The sequence below is a fragment of the Bubalus kerabau genome, chromosome 7, assembly GCF_029407905.1.
Source record: "Bubalus kerabau isolate K-KA32 ecotype Philippines breed swamp buffalo chromosome 7, PCC_UOA_SB_1v2, whole genome shotgun sequence".
Lineage (NCBI taxonomy): Eukaryota > Metazoa > Chordata > Mammalia > Artiodactyla > Bovidae > Bubalus > Bubalus kerabau.
The window spans coordinates 74,882,659-74,900,620 of record NC_073630.1 but is presented as its reverse complement, the minus strand read 5'-3'; the positions used below and the strand labels follow the sequence as shown (position 1 = coordinate 74,900,620).

General features: G+C 39.2%; 1 long non-coding RNA gene across 1 annotated transcript in view; it reads left to right on the top strand.

Annotated features, from left to right (window-relative positions):
• The window catches only part of LOC129657241 (uncharacterized), a 57,491-nt gene extending 41,458 nt beyond the window's left edge, over positions 1 to 16,033 (top strand). Inside the window, exons 2-4 of the long non-coding RNA XR_008716634.1 lie at positions 4,945 to 5,230; positions 15,681 to 15,748; positions 15,851 to 16,033. This is a non-coding gene — a long non-coding RNA (uncharacterized LOC129657241). The remainder of the gene's footprint in view (positions 1 to 4,944; positions 5,231 to 15,680; positions 15,749 to 15,850) is intronic.
• The last annotated feature ends 1,929 nt before the right edge of the window (positions 16,034 to 17,962 follow it).

Genomic DNA, 17,962 nt, shown 5'->3' with positions numbered 1-17,962 from the left:
GTTCCAGGAGTCCCTGTGAATACCAAAATCTTCAGTTGCTCATATCCTTTATATAAAATGGTGTCATGCAGTTAATACAGTCAATCCTCCATCGTGTGGGTTTAACCAATCCATGACACCCGCGGATACCAAGGGCCAACAGCAGGGGTATTTGTGTGCATGTAAATCAAAGGAGATGTCAAGTCTGAGAATAGAGATATTATTTGTTCCTATGAGACTAAGATTGTCATGAAATCTATAATATAATAAATCTAAATTCTCTGAACTTCAAAATTAAAATGAACTAATGTGCTGATCCCCTTCATGGATCACAGTCTTGTACTGAAGGGTTTTGTGTAACTCAATGAAGCTATGAGCTGTGCCATGTGGGGCCACCAAAGGTGGACAGGTCATAGTGAAGAGTTCTGGGAAAGTGTGGTCCACTGGAAAAGGAAATGCAACCCACTCCGGTATTCTTGCCTGGAGAATCCCATGGGCAACATGAAAAGTCAAAAAGGTATCACACTGGAAGATGAAACCCCCAGGCTAGAAGGTGTCCAGTATGCTACTGGGGAAGAGCAGAGGGCAACTACTAATAGCTCCAGAAGGAATGGAGTGATTGGGCCAAAGCAGAAACAACGCTCAGTTGTGGATATGCCTAGTGGTGAAAGTAAAGTCTGATGCAGTAATGAACAATATTGCATAGGAACCTGGAATGGTAAGTCCATGAATCAAGGTAAATTGGATGTGGTCAAGCAGGAGATGTCAAGAGTGAACATCAACATCTTACGAGTCAGTTAACGAAAATGGACAGGAATGGATGACAAAAGAGTCTGAAATGCAGTATTTGGGTGCAGTCTCAAAAACAACAGAATGATCTAGGTTCATTTCCAAGGCAAACCATTCAGCATCACAGTAATTCATTGTCTATGCCCCAACCACTGATGCCAAAGAAATTGAAGTTGACCTGTTCTATGAAGACCTACAACACCTTCCAGAACTAACACCAGAAAAAGATGTCCTTTTCATCATAGGGGACTGGAATGCAAAAGTAGGAAGTCAAGAGATACTGGAGTAATAGGCAAGTTTGATCTTGGAGTACAAAATGAAGCAAGGCCAAAGCTAACACAGTTTGTCAAGAGAACACACTGGTCATAGCAAACACCCTTTTCCAACAACACAAGAGACGACTCTACACATGGACATCACCAGATGGTCAATACAGAAATCAGATTGATTATGTTCTTTGCAGCCAAAAATGGAGACACTCTATACAGTCAGTAAAAATAAGACCTGGAGCTGCCTGTGACTCAGATCATGAGCTCGTCATTGCAAAATTCAGGCTTAGCTTGAAGAAAGTAGGGAAAACCATTAGGCCATTCAAGGCCATTCAAGTATGACCTAAATCAAATCCCTTATGACTATCCAATGGAGGTGATGAATAGATTCAAGGGATTACATTTGGCAGACAGAATGCCTGAAGAACTATGGAAAGAGGTTTGTAACAGTGTACAGGAGGCAGTGATCAAGACCATTCCCAAGGGAAAGAAATGCAAGAAGGCAAAGTGGTTGTCTGAGGAGGCTTTACAAATAGCTTAGGAAAGAAGAGAAGCAAAAGGCAAGGGAGAAAGGGAGAAATATACCCAACTGAATGCAGAGTTCCAGAGAAGAGCAAGATAAGAAGAGCTTCTTAAAGGAACGATGTAAAGAAATAGAGGAAAACAATAGAATGAGAAAGACTAGAGATCTCTTCAAGAAAACTGGAGCTATCAAGGGAGTGACATGTAAGGATGGGCATGATAAAGGACAGAAATGGTAAGGACCTAATGGAAGCAGAAGAGATTAAGAAGAGATGGCAAGAATACATAGAAGAACTATACTAGAAAGGTCTTAAAAACTTAGATAACCACGATGGTGTGGTCATTCCCTTAGAGCCACACATCTTGGAGCGTGAAGTCAAGTGGGCCTTAGGAAGCATCACTATGAACAAAGCTAGTGGTGGTGATGGAATTCCAGCTAAGCTGGAATCCTAAAAGATGATGCTGTGAAAGTGCTGCACTCAATATGCCAGGAAATTTGGAAAACTCAGCAGTGGCCAGAGGACTGAAAAAAGTCAGTTTTCATTCCAATCCCAAAGAAGGGCAGTGCCAAAGAATGTTCAGATTACCACACAATTGCACTTATTTCACATGCTAGCAAGATTATGCTCAAAATCCTTCAGGCTAGACTTCAACAGTATGTGAACCAAGAGCTTCCAGTTGTACATGTTGGAAGTTGGGTTTCAAAGAGGCAGAGGAACTAGAGTTCAAATTGCCAACATTTGTTGGATCATGAAGAAAGCAAAGGAGTTCCAGAAAAACATCTGCTTTGTAGACTACACTAAAGCCTTTGACTGTATATCCACTGAAAATTCTTAAAGAGATGTGAGTACCAGACCACCTTGCCTGTCTCCTGAGAAACCTGTATGTGGGGCAAGAAGCAACAGTTAGAACTTAAGTTGAGCAACTTACTGGTTCAAAATTGGAAAAGTCATATGACAAAGCTGTATATTTTCACTCTGCTTGTTTAACTTCTCTGCAGAGTACATCATGCAAAATGCTGGGCTGGATGAATCACAAGCTGGAATTAAGACTACTCAGAGAAATATCAATAACCTCAGATATGCAGATGATACCATTCTAATGGCAGAAAGTGAAGAGGAACTAAAGAGCCTCTTGATGAGGGTGAAAGAGGAGAGTGAAAAAGCTGGCTTAAAACTCAACTTTCAAAAAACTAAGATAATGGCATCCAGTCCCATCACTTTGGGGCAAATAGAAGGGGAAAATGTGGAAGCAGTGACAGATTTTATTTTCTTGGGCTGCAAAATCACTATGGAGAGTTAATGCAGCTGTGAAATTAAAGGACATGGGGTCGCAGAGAGTTGAACGTGACTTAGCGACTAAACAACAATAACAGTAAGATGTGCTGATAATAAGTAATCCTAATCGCTTACTCCTTGGAAGGAAAGTTATGACCAACCTAGACAGCATATTGAAAAGCAGAGATATTACTTTGGCAACAAAGGTCCGCCTAGTCAAGGCTATGGTTTTTCCTGTGGTCATGTATGGATGTGAGAGTTGGACTATGAAGAAAGCTGAGCACCGAAGAATTGATGCTTTTGAACTGTGGTGTTGGAGAAGACTCTTGAGAGTCCCTTGGACTGCAAGGAGATCCAACCAGTCCATTCTAAAGGAGACCAGTCCTGGGTGTTCTCTGGAAGGACTGATGCTGAGGCTGAAACTCCAGTACTTTGGCCACCTCATGGGAAGAGTTGACTCATTGGAAAAGACCCTGATGCTGGGAGGGATTGGGGCAGGAGGAGAAGGGGACAACGGAGGATGAGATGGCTGGATGGCATCACTGACTCGATGGACTTGAGTTTGGGTGAACTCTGGGAGTTGGTGATGGACAGGGAGGCCTGGCGTGCTGCAGTCCATGGGGTTGCAAAGAGTCGGACATGACTGAGTGATTGAACTGAACTGAACTGAACTGAATCTGTAATATTTACTGAGGACTTCTTGTGTGTCAGGTATTGTGATAAATGCTGTCTTTACATTATTTCATCTAATCTTTTCAGTGACTCAGTGCCATAGGATAAACTACTATTCTAATATATATATATATATATATATATATATATGGAAACTGAGGCTCATAAGACTTAGGTAACTTGTCCAGGTAAAGTAAGGTAATGTTGACAATCTAGATGTAATAGTATCTGGTAGGGTTGTTGTTTTCCAATCTAAAAAGAAACATTTATTGAGCACTTTCTATATGCCAGAGAGTTTGATATACATTATTGTATTTAGTCTTTAAAATAGACCTTTGGGGTAAGGCATGAATATTCCTACTTTAGAGATAAGGAAACTGAGGTTCAGCAAGGTCAGGTGTCTTGCTCAAGACAATGCAGGCCAAAAGTGATGAAGCTAGGAGTTAAGTCCAAATTGGAAAAGGGTCTCAAAATAGTAAACGTGGTAACACACTTGAAAATCATAGTTGTTATAGATTGCAACTAGGAATATTATGCTGTTTTTGGGACATGGGAACAGAATGACGTGTTTAATTCCAATGCCAGAACTATGAATAATTTTAGTTGCAAAAAATAAATTGGCATGTATGAAATAAAAAATATCAGCCTATGGTTATGACCCACATGTGCCACTCAGCTCTCCCTTCAAGAGAGAGCCCGCCTCAGCTTTTGTACCTTTGCGTCTGTTCTGGTCTTCACACTGAGACCATGTTCTCCCCAGCTAATGACCAGGCATGATAGAGTTACTGGAGCTGGGCCATTTTTGTTCAGCATAAAACTTCTCAATGGGCAGCCGTCTCTCTGAGGCACCGCATAGGTCTGGCTGAGACCCTCACAGAGGTCACTGCAGTCTGAGGCTCTTGTACCACGTCCTCCTTCCTTCCTTCTCTAGAAACATATCTGAAGTTGCTCTTAGGCTGCTCCCTCTCCCACTCCCTGTTGTTCTTCATAAATCTGTATGCATGCCTGCATCCTAAATCACTTCAGTTGTGCTCGACTCTGTGCAATCCTATGGAGTGTAGCCTTCCTGACTCTTGTGTCCATGGGATTCTCCAGGAAGGGATACTGGAGAGGGTTGCCATGCCCTCCTCCAGGGGATCTTCCCTACCTGGGGATTGAACCTGCATCTCTTATGTCTCCTGCGTTGACAGGTGGGTTGTTTACCACTAGCACAATCTGGGAAACCTTTCATAAACATTTCCCCCAGTAAAATCTAATTCTGTTTCCTGGAAGTCCTATTTCCTGGAGGTCCCCAAACTGATACAGAAGGAAGTCCTATTTCCTGAAGGTCCCCAAACTGATACAGAACCTAAAATACTATTGTTTGTGAAAAAATAGCGATGAGCTAAGTGTTGTTTATTAATATTTATTTGCTGTTTTATCATTTGTTTTGATAGCTGCTTATATTTGCTAGCAGATAAGTGATGATACCAACATGTTAAGAAAAAGTTGTGAAGAGATAGCACACTTTCAAAATGGAGATGGTCTAATCAAGAATCTAACTTGGGGCAGCTAAGCCCATGCGCGTCAATGACTAAAGCCTCCATGCCCTAGAAAACGTGCTCCCCAAGAGAAGCACCACATGAGAAGCCCGCACACCACAGCAAAGAGTATCCCCTGCTCTCTACAAGTAGAGAAGTCCCTCGTGGAGCAACAAAGATCCAGCACAGCCAAAAAGAAAAAGTAAATAAATATATTTATATCGTTGCAAAACAAAGACATAAATAGTATTTATAGAGTTGCAAAATAAATGAGTATGAAATGGGTAAGAAATGTACAGTGTGGGGAATATAGTCAATAATTATATAATGTCTTTGTATGGTGACTATACTTATCAGTATGAAATGTGAAGAAATATCCAATCACTATGTTGTGTAATAGGAACTAATATAGCATTGTAGGTCACTTACACTTCAAAAACAAATTCATAGAAAAAGAGATATCAAATTTGTGGTTACATGAGGCCAGGGATAGGGAAGGGGAATTGGATAGCTACAGTCAAAGATAAAAACTCCAGTTATAAGATAAATAAGTACTGCTGCTGCTAAGTCACTCCAGTCATGTCTGACTCTGCGACCCCATAGATGGCAGCCCACCAGGCTCCCCCGTCCCTGGGATTCTCCAGGCAAGAACACTGGAGTGGCTTGCCATTTCCTTCTCCAATGCATGAAAGTGAAAAGTGAAAGTGAAGTCGCTCAGTCGTGTCCGACTTAGTGACCTCATGGACTGCAGCCTACCAGGCTCCTCTGTCCATGGGATTTTCCAGGCAAGAGTACTGGAGTAGGGTGCCATTGCCTTCTCCGAAATAAGTACTAGGAATGTAATATACAACATGATAAATATAATTAACACTGCTGTATGTTATACATGAAAGTTGATAGAGTAAATCCTGAGTTCTAATCACCAGGAAATGCATTTTTTTTTCTTATTTCTTTGATTTTGTACCTAAGTGGGTCCGCTAAATTTATTGTGATGACAATTTCATGATGCCTGTAAGACTAATCAGTATGCTATGCACCATAAACTTAAAAAACTGAAAAAAGAAAGAATGGACTTAGGTTAATATTAATGTGTCAGTATTGGCTCACCAGTTGTGACAAATGTGTGGTAGTAATAGAAGATTGTAACATTAGGGGAAACCGGCTGACTGGGATACTGGAACTCTTCGTATTATCTTTGCAGCTTTTTCATAAATCTGAAACTATTCTAAAATAAAGGGTTTATTATAACATAAATAAAAATTTTTAAATTTACTGAAAAAAATCTAATTTTTTTGAGAAGATACCGCTATTATTTCATGTAAGTATCTTATATCTTTGTCAAATTTGGGGGATCATATAACAGAATCATAGGTATAACCACATGGATATTTTAATTTTGCAAGTTCAGAAATTTGATTTTCTTCCCACCCATGGATGAACTGACCAAGGGAGATTTATTCCCTTGGTCAGTTCCTCGTGTCAGTTAAGTTCGTACTAAAATAATTTATAAACCCAAATTCCAGCTAATTGATTTATAATGAGAAACACACCAGGCCCAATCAATTAATGGGAATTATCCACGTAGGTTGTTGTCAAATAGTTTGTTATTATCATTATAATAGCTACTTTATTATTGTTACAGCTGCTATTAAGTCAAACAGGGATTAGCTGACTAGAATCAGAACTCCCATGGTCTGAATTGTGTTGAGGACATACTGGCAAGTCATTCTTCTACCTTCCATTTCCAACTTAAACTTTATTCTTTCTTTGTAAAAGCAACACATTTCATTGTAGAAAATTGAGAAAATACAAACAAGCCAACAGCAAAACGAAACAATAGCAAAAATCATACGTAATCCCACACTACTCAGAGATTCTTCTTGATAACTTCTTGATGTCATTTTCATTATTATTTACTAAGCATACATCAAAATCTTTTAAATACATCACATTGTATTAGCTTTTTAATATCTTGTCTTTTTACTTAGCAATGTAAATTTCACATTCTATCATTGCTTTGAATATTCTTCTGCTACAGTTTTCTAACTTTTTTGGGGGGTTATAACACACTGTATCAGAGTTAGAGTGTCTTGCCCTAGACAAGTAAACATGCATACAAAAGTTGCATACAAATCTTGAGTTTCACTGCCTGAGTAGAAACATACATTTCCTGTCCCTGCCTATCCTGTTTTAGACAGCTCCAATATTCTATTCAGTTTAGTGTGCCTAGACATTCAGCCGTGTCTAACTCTTTGTGGCCCTTTGGACTATAACCCTCCTCTGTCCATGGGATTTTTCCAGCAAGAATACTGGAGTGGATTCCCTCCCATTTCCTTCTCCAGGGGATCTTCCCTACCCAAGAATTGAACCTGTGTCTCCTGTGTCTGCTGCATTGCTGGCAGATTCTTTACTTACTGAGCCACTGGGGAAGTTCAAGTTAGTACTATAATTTATTTACTCAGATTCCTATAGTTTTCCCCATCATGAACAGGGTGATTGAAATCTTTTTTAGTTGTTACTATGATATTCTTTCATATCTAAATTCCCAATACTGCAACTTCATAGTTATAATTTACCCCAAAGGTTTAAGTATACATGACCAGAGCTTATGTATTTAGAAGAGTGGACAACTTTTGGAAGATTTCACCTTTGAGAGCCTTACACTAAATCTAGTGATGCTGCTATTTGGATCGGTTTTTAAACGCCTCTTGTAAAATGGTTTCTAGTGACACATGCTTTTAAAAATTTTCATAGGTGGTATATTTTCAACTTTGAAAATGACTCTGATTTTCAAAAATAGTCCTAGGACTTGCCTGGTGGTCCAGCAGTTAAGACTTTGTGCTTCCACTGCTGAGGGACATGGGTTCAATCCCTGATTGGGGGAGCTAAGATCCCACATGCCTGGTGGCATCCCATATGCCCTGCAGCATGGCTAAAAAAAAAAGATTTAAAAAAGCATTCCCAAGGTCTTTGGAACAATGTTGTTTTAAAAAAATAATTAAATAAATGGAATAAGAGCATTTCACTGATTTCAAAAAGTTAATATAAGCAAAGATTAATTTTCTTTTTTGCTCAGATCTGGCTCTATGTCTGATACAAACAGATACTTTCCAAAAGAGAGCAAAGAAAGCATCAGTGGAATAAATGTATAGCTTCCCAAGTTCATTACTTGGAATTACAAATTCACTGGTACAAATACAGATATGTTTGTTTAAAAGAAAATCTGTGTCATAACTATGATGGTTAATTTTATTTGTCATCTTAGCTAGGTTACCATGCCAGTTGTTTGGTCCAGTACCAGTCTAGATGTTGCTGAGATTATTTTTATTAAAGGAGATTAGGATTTTCTATCAGTAGACTTTGAGTAAATCAAGTTACCCTCCATAATGCAGTGGGTCTTGTCTAATCAACTGAAGGTCATAAGGCAAATATGGGGAGGGAGGAGGGAGGAGGGTTCAGGATGGGGAACACATGTGTACCTGTGGTGGATTCATTTTGATATTTGGCAAAACTAATACAATTATGTAAAGTTTAAAAATAAAATTAAAAAAATGCACATAATTAAAAATTAAATTGAGATATAATTAATTTGAAAAAAAATAAAAATAAAATGAAAATAAAATAAAATTGAAGAACAAAAAAAAATAAATGAAAAACTAAATTTACAAAAAAAAAAAAAAAAATAAGGCAAATATGGAGGACCCCTAAAGAGGAAAGAATTCTGCCTCGAGACTGTAACATAGGAACCCTGCCTGAACTGAATAAATATTCTTTTTTAAATCATTTTAATTTTTACCTTACTAGTTTGGAAGCTATTTGTGGTATTTTCATACTTTTGTTGGAACCCAACCAATCACAACATGCTAACTTAACTTACCAAAGTCTTAAAGAGTCGGACATGACTGAGCGACTGAACTGAACTGAACTGAATTTCACTGAAACCTTTACTCAGCTCCCAGATTACACAAGGACTTTAGAACAAATTGCCAACATATAGTGGATCATAGAAAAAGCAAGAGAATTCCAAAAAAACATCTACTTTAGCATCATTGACTATGCTAAATCCTTTGACTGTGTGGATCACAACCAACTGTGGAATATTCTTAATGAGATGGGACTACCAGACCACAATACCTGCCTCCTGAGAAACCTGTATGCAGGACAAGAAACAACAGTTAGAACTGGATATGGAACAATGAACTGGTTCAAAATCAGGAAAGGAGTATGTCAAGGCTGTATATTGTCACCCTGTTTATTTAATTTCTGTGCAGAGTACATCACATGAAATACTGGACTGGATGAATCACAAGCTGGAATCAAGATTGCTGGGAAAAATATCAACAACCTCAGATATGCAGATGATACCACTTTAATGGCAGGAAGTGAAGAGGAACTAAAGAGCCTGTTGATGAAGGTGAAAAAGGAGAGTGAAAAAGCTGGCTTAAAACTCCAACATTCCAAAAACGAAGATCATGGCATCTCGTCCTATCACTTCACGGCAAACAGATGGGGAAAATGTGGAAACAGTGTCAGATTTCATTTTCTTGGGCTCCACAATCAATGTAGATGGTGACTGCAGCCCCCAAATTGGAAGGATAGCTGTGACAAACCTAGACACTGTATCATAAAGCAGAGACATTACTTTGCCTACAAAGGTCCAAATAGTCAAAGCTATGGTTTTTCTAGTAGTCATGTGCAGATGTGAGAGTTGGACTATAAAGAAGGCTGAGGGCCAAAGAATTGATGCTTTCGAACTGTGGTGCTGGAGAAGACTCTTGAGAGTCCCTTGGACAGCATGGAGTCAATCCTATAGGAAATCAGCCTTGAATATTCATTGGAAGGACTGATGCTGAAGCTCCAATAATTTTGGCCACCTGATGTGAAGAACTGACTCACTGGAAGAGTCCCTGGTGTTGGGAAAGACTGAAGGCAGGAGGAGAAGTGGGAGACACAGGATGAGATCGTTGAATGGCATCACTAATTGAACGAACATGAGCTTGAGCAAACTCCAGGAGATAGTGAAGGATGGGGAAGCCTGGCATGCTGCAGTTCATGGGGTTGCAAGGAGTCAGACACAACTTAGTGACTGAACAACAACTTCATATACGCCTTTCATGGGGCTTCCCCGGTGGCACTGGTGTTAAAGAACCCACCTGCCAGTGCAGGAGATATAAGAGATGTGGGTTCGATCCCTGGGTTGGAAAGATCCCCTGGAGGAAAGCATGGCAACCCACTTCACTATTCTTGCCTAGAGAATACCATGGACAGAGGAACCTGGTGGGCTTTAGTCTATCAGGTCGTCAAGAGTTGGACTCAACTGAAGTGACAGAACAGAACAGCACAGCATACCTCTCATAACTTAAATCTTATTGTCTGACAGTTTGAGTATATCTTTTAAGTAAAACTTAAAAGTTCTAATAAACACTAATATTATCATTTAAAAAAAGAAGATGAAGGAAAAAAGGGGGAAAAAAACCCTGCCCAAGTTTATAGCCTTTGGACTCAAGACTGCAACACCAATTCTTGCCAGAATTTCCTGCCTACAGCCTGCCCTATAGATTATGGACATGCCAGCCTCACGATTATGAGTCAATTGTGAGCCAATGCCTTAAAATGGATCTCCTTCTATATACCTTATTGGTTTTGTTTCTCTTGTGAACCCTAATTCATTGAACAGTTTTGCCCAAATCCCTTCTGTTGTGTGTTCTTTTTACTACTATCAGTTGTGAAGGGAGCTGCATGCTGACTTTGTCTTAGATTTTGAACGCCATGTTCCCTTTGGGCTGATAGCCCTCTGTTGACTCCAACTGAAATATAGCAGATTTTAAAAAACATTGAGAAGAGTATTTGTTTAAAGAAATCAGCTTTCTTAAATTGCATTAGGATCATTTACTTATTATTTTTAATTTTGGTAAATACAGAATGAAACAGGGCAAAGTCTAATACAGTTTTGCCAAGAGAACACACTGGTCATGGCAAACACCCTCTTCCAACAACACAAGAGAAGACTACACATAGATATCACCAGACGATCAACACCAAAATCAGGTTGATTATATTCTTTGCAGTCAAAGATGGAGAAGCTCTATACAGTCAGCAAAAACAAGACCAGGAGCTGACTGTGGCTCAGATTGTGAACTCCTTATTGCAAAATTCAGACTTAAATTGAAGAAAATGGGGAAAACCACTAGACCATTCAGGCATGACCTAAATCAAATCCCTTATGATTATACAGTGGAAGTGAGAAATAGATTTAAGGGACTACATCTGATAGACAGAGTGCCTGATGAACTATGGACCAAGGTTTGTGACATTGTACAGGAGACAGGGAGTAAGACCATCCCCAAGAAAAAGAAATGCAAAAAAGCAAAATGGCTGTCTGAGGAGGCCTTACAAATAGCTGTGAAAAGAAGAGAAGCGAAAAGCAAAGGAGAAAAGGAAAGATATACCCATTTGAATGCAGAGTTTGAAAGAATAGCAAGAAGAGATAAGAAAACCTTCCTCAGCAATCAATGCAAAGAAATAGAGGAAAGCAACAGAATGGGAAAGACTAGAGATCTCTTCAAGAAAATTAGAGATACCAAGGGAACATTTCATGCAAAGATGGACTCAATAAAGGACAGAAATGGTATGGACCTAACAGAAGCAGAAGATATTAAGAAGAGGTGGCAAGAATACACAGAAGAACTGTACAAAAAAGATCTTCATGACCCAGATAATCACGATGGTGTGATCACTCACCTAGGGCCAGACATCCTGGAATGTGAAGCCAAGTGGGCCTTAGAAAGCATCACTGTGAACAAAGCTAGTGGAGGTGATGGAACTCCAGTGGCGCTCTTTCAAATCCTGAAAGATGATGCTGTAAAAGTGCTGCACTCAATATGCCAGCAAATTTGGAAAACTCAGCAGTGGCCACAGGACTGGAAAAGGTCAGTTTTCATTCCAATCCCAAAGAAAGGCAATGCCAAAGAATGCTCAAACTACCGCACAATTGCACTCATCTCACACGCTAGCAAAGTAATGCTCAAAATTCTCCAAGCCAGGCTTCAGCAATACCTGAACCGTGAACTTCCTGATGTTCAAGCTGGTTTTAGAAAAGGCAGAGGAACCAGAGATCAAATTGCCAACATCTGCTGGATCATCAAAAAAGCAAGAGAGTTCCAGGAAAACATCTATTTCTGCTTTCTTGACTATGCCAAAGCCTTTGACTGTGTGGATCACAATAAACTGTGAAGAATTGTGAAAGAGATGGGGATACCAGACCACCTGACCTGCCTCTTGAGAAATCTGTATGCAGGTCAGGAAGCAATAGTTAGAACTGGACATGGAACAACAGACTGGTTCCAAATAGGAAAAGGAGTACGTCAAGGCTGTATATTGTCATCCTGCTTATTTAACTTATATGCAGAGTACATCATGAGAAATGCTGGGCTGGAAGAAACACAAGCTGGAATCAAGATTGCTGGGAGAAATATCAATAACCTCAGATATGCAGATGATATCACCCTTATGGCAGAAAGTGAAGAAGAACTAAAGAGCCTCTTGATGAAAGTGAAAGTGGAGAGTGAAAAATTTGGCTTAAAGCTCAAAATTCAGAAAAGTAAGATCATGGCATCCGGTCCCATCACTTCATGGGAAATAGATGGGGAAACAGTGGAAACAGTAGCTGACTTTATTTTGGGGGGCTCCAAAATCACTGTGAATTGTGACTGCAGCCATGAAATTAAAAGACACTCACTCCTTGGAATGAAAGTTATGACCAACCTAGACAGCATATTAAAAAGCAGAGACATTAGTTTGCCAACAAAGGTCCATCTAGTCAAAGCTATGGTTTTTCCAGTAGTCATGTATGGATGTGAGTATTGGAATATAAAGAAAGCTAAGTGCCAAAGAGTTAATGCTTTTGAATTGTGGTGTTGGAGACTCTTTAGAGCCCCTTGGACTGCAAGAAGATCCAACCAGTCCATCCTAAAGGACATCAGTCCTGGGTGTTCATTGGAAGGACTGACGTTGAAGCTGAAACTCTAATACTTTGACCACTTGATGCAAAGAGCTGACTCATTTGAAAAGACCCTGATGCTGGGAAAGATTGAGGGCAGGAGGAGAAGGGGATGACAGAGGATGAGATGGTTGGGTGCATCACTGACTCAATGGACATGCATTTGGATAAACACCGGTAGTTGGCGATGGACAGGGAGCCCTGGTGTGCTACAGTACGTGGGGTCGCAAAGAGTCCGACACAACTGAGCGACTGAACTAGTACAACCACTACATGTAGCATAAAATTTACCATCTTAACCATTTTTAGATGCACAGTGCAGTAGTTTTAAATATATTCACATTGGTGTGAAACAGATCTCCAGTACTCCTTTATTCTTACAAAACTGAAGTTCTGTACCCATTAAACAACTTGCCATTTCTCTACCCCCAACCCCACCCCCACCCCCACCCGCAACTCCTGAAGACCACCATTCTACTTTCTGTCTGTATGATTCTAGATACCTCACATAGGTAGAATCATACGGTATTTGTTTTTTTGTGACTAGTGTATTCATGTGGCATTATGTCCTCAAGGTTTATCTGTGTTATAGCATCTGTCCGAATTTTCTTCCTTTTTAAGGCTAAATACTATTCTATTGCATGTATATACCGTATTTTGTTTATCTATTCATCTGTTGATAGGCATTTGGTTTTCTGCCTCTTCGTTATTGTGCGTAATGCTGCTATGATTATGATTATATAAATATCTCTTTAAGGCTCTACCTCAGTTCTTTAATATATACCCAGAAGTAGAATTGCTGAATCATATGGTAGTTATAGTTTTAATTTTTTTGAAAAACCACCATACCATTTCCTATAGTGGATGAACCACTTTACTTCCCACTGCTGCTGCTGCTAAGTCGCTTCAGTCGTGTCCGACTCTGTGCGACCCCATAGACGGCAGCCCACCAGGCTCCCCCGTTCCTGGGACTCTCCAGGCAAGAACAGCGGAGTGGGTTGCCATTTCCTTCTCCATTACTTCCCACTAACAGTGCACAAAAATTTCCAGTTTCTCCCCTTTTCAACACTTTTCAACACTTGTTATTTTTTGTTTATTTGATAGTAGCCATCCTAATGGATATAAGGTGGTATCCAATTATGGTTTTGATTTCTATTTCTCTAATGGTTAATGAGATTGAGCATCTTTTCATATGCTTATTAGCCATTTGTACATCTGTCTCCTTTGGAGAAATGCCTGTTCACATCCTTTGCCTATTTAAAAAATTGAGTTGTTTGTTTTTTGTTGTTAGTTGTAGAATTTATTTTTATATTCCAGATAACCTTTCATCACATCTATGATTTACAGATATTTTCTTCCATTCTTGGTTTGACTTTTTTCTCTGTTGATTATGTCTTTGCACAGACATAGTCATGTTTGAACTTTTGATGCAGCCCAGTTTATTTTTTCTTTCTTCATCTGTGCTTCTGGTGTCACAGGGACCATTTTCATTTTCCTAGAATCACACCATATTTATGTACATTGTACCATGTAAATGGGAGTCCATATATCAGTCCAATTGTACACATATTTTTTGCCTTCAGTAACACTCAATATTTTCCCCATCAACACACTCACAGGAATCCTAACAAAAATTTCATACGACAGAGATTTGGGCTGCTTTTCTATGACCATGGCCAGGACTTGGTTATCGTGATTCACTGTGGCTCTGAAGTGAGTGAGGAAGACATTTGGAAGCAATTTTCTGTTGCAACAATCAACACCAAGTAGATATGTTGGCCATATTTACTGAATGATTGTCTCATTCTTTGGCATTTGAAAATATTTTCAGAATTTTTTTCATGTTTCTTTTAGTCCTACCCCAGTCATTCCCTCAGACTGAGTGTCTACAATTTGCACGACTGGAAATTCAGTCCAACACGTTGTCATTGCCACAGAATTCTTGAACATTGTTTTTTTGAAAAACTTATGTCATCTCTCTAAGACAAGTTGATATGGTAGCAAAAAGTTGAGACTCAGAGAGCTTTAAGGCTGATTTTAGTTTAAGGCTAACTGAATGGAAAACAAGACAGCCAGTCATGGAAGATAAAAATTCAAAATCTTCTACCCTATCACTGCTCAGTGAATGAATTGCCTTTTACTATATAGACAAAGATTGTTGGAGAAAATCATGTCAAGTGGATCAGTTCTAATGTGCGACTACTAGATTAAGAGTTCCTTCAAGGCAAAGGCCATATCTGTCAATTCTTGCCGACACACAAAAGAAGCTGTGCATACACACATATATGTGCACACACCTCAAAGAGAAATAAAGTTTTGTGTCAGTTTGTCTGTACCTGTATAATTAAATTGCATGCACACACTAAATATGTCCAAATAGAGTTTAATGTGAATGCCCAAGTTTATAAATATTTTATCAGGTTAGGAGAATTCTGGCAAATCAGTAAACATGATTCAGAGAAGCGTGAGAATACCTGTTGATTTCATTTGCAAGCTGAGCTTTTGGGGAAGGCAATATATTTTCTAATTGTTCCCTGACCAAAATGAGAAACTCACTGGGTTTCTTAAAAATAATCATTGTTTGCGTCTTTCTCTTTGGAGACTCTGATTTGTTGCCTTTTGTTTTTTGATATCACCACACTGGTTTCCCCAGAGGACACTGACGTTGACAGAGAAAGACCAAAAGAACTTTTGTGACTTCTTCCAAATGTCATAACAAAAGTAAGTTTCAGCAGTCTTCTGAGGGATTGACTTTCAAGCAGGAACTAGGTTGTTTTGGAAACTTACCTAATGACATTGTTATTATTTCTTCTGAGTGATTAGGTTGATAGATCAGTCCCCCTTGCATTTACTGTAATCCCTCCAGACCTGAGAGGTGACCTACCAGTACAGAAGCTGTGTGGCCCTGAAGCTTGGCCATAGTTCTCGTCTCTCTAAGAAGGATGTGGCATTGGCTTCTGAAATCTGTACATTTGACTGTGAACCTCCAAGTGATGTTTTAATAAAGAAGTCCGCTTAACGATTTTGAGTCATCTTTCATCCTTGGAATTTTAAAAAGATTTTGAAAAAATTTAAAGGATAGATGTGCAAAGCACAAATGACATTTGTAAAAATTCAGGCAAAGACAAATAGTACAGGTATTAGCATTCATTTGATTTGCAATTGTTAATTGTGCCTTGCACACAGGAGTGCAATAAATATTTACTGAGTGTTGAATGAGTGAAGTGAATTTGGAAATAAGCAGAGGTATTATAAATCATTGCAGAAGTATGTTTTCACAGATATCACTGGGATACAACCATATCTTGCTGACCTTCTTATGCCTTTATTGATGTGTTTTGACTGATGCTAAGAAGATATTAGTTTGAAAGGAGACGCCTATAATTTAAAAACATGATTCTTACCATCTCCTAACACTTTACAAAGGTCGAGAGGGTAGATAAACAACTTCCTACAGCTGCTGCTACATCTGGTACACGCCTGCAGCAGAAAGTGTGCGCTGAAAAGATAAACACGTCAGGTTGTATCTGCTTGCACGCCTATGCTTTTTGTGTCTGAACTTGACCTGTAGACATTAATTTTAAAACCAGGCTTGACATTAATGAATAAAAATTCAAATGAAGTTATGCTGAACTGAAACTACAAACATTCCCAAGAGGGCATATTTCTCTGATGGTTTTGAGGTTAACTTTGATTTTTGTAATCCTGGCTCAGCATCTTATCTTTGTTGTTTCCTTCTGGGAACCATCTCATCTTGATTTCTGTGTAGTTTCAGGTCCCTTATGATTCCCTACTTGATTAATGCTGAGCATTAATTGTTCTGTCTAGGTGGGTTTACTTATATATGGATATGTGCCAAATGTTACTTCATTCTGTGACCTCTTAAGACATGAGTTTGAGCAAACTCTGGGAGACAGTGAGGGACAGGGAAGCCTGGTGTGCTGCAGTCCGTGGGGTCACATAGCCACACGACTGAGTGACTGAGCAGAACAGACTATGCTTCCAGCTCTGAAACTGTGACACTTGGGGTATATCTAAAATTTGCAGTTGATTATGAAAAGAAGTCAGCACACAGAATTCTGCTGTAGCCTTCAAGTGAAATAATCTGTTGGTTGATTAAGCTTGCTTACTTCTTATAAATACTGCTGATGACTCAGAGTCTTAAAAAGCCCCATTCAACCTGGATCCTTTCACTGAAGACTTTAGGGAGGAGGTATGACTTTATAATGTTCACTCGTTGTGTTTGTGGTGAAGCTGGGAATGGTCTCAACGAACATTTATTGAATCAAACAAAGACTTCTCACTTCCAAGTTGATTTTTCTATCCAGGAAACCACAGCAACTGTCAAACAGAGTATTGCTGATTCTCTTATTTGCTAACTAAGCATCCTGATGCTATTATTCACATCGTTTGGAAGCGTTCACATATTCCCATCTCAAATGTTTTCTATAGAACCAGGTCATATCTCCATATAATCTGCTTAAGTTTGTTTACAATTACAATCCCATTCCTTTTTAATTGCCACAAATAAACCATTGATATAAGTAGATTGGTTTTACTAGTATTATTTTCAACACATTTCAAACTTCTAGAAAAGCATTGAAATATTCTTGTTCCTTTTTGTGATGGCAGACACAGACTCTGTGATGGTCATTTCTGCCTTGATCCTTGACCAACAAATGCAGGTATTCAGGCGTGATGTTTACACTCTGTTTTTGCCAGATTGCTGGGTGAGCACTTTACAAGATCACAGAGTGCCCTCTATCTCCTGATTAGCATTTAGAGAACCTTGACAACAGGGACGGAGTCATAGGAGGGAAGCTGGCTGCTATTTAAATGGAGGAAAGTCACTCCATGGCTGATAAGCAGAAGGAATGATAAATTGCAATTGGCCTTTCAGGAATTCACAGTGTGGGTCTATCATGAACCCGGTCA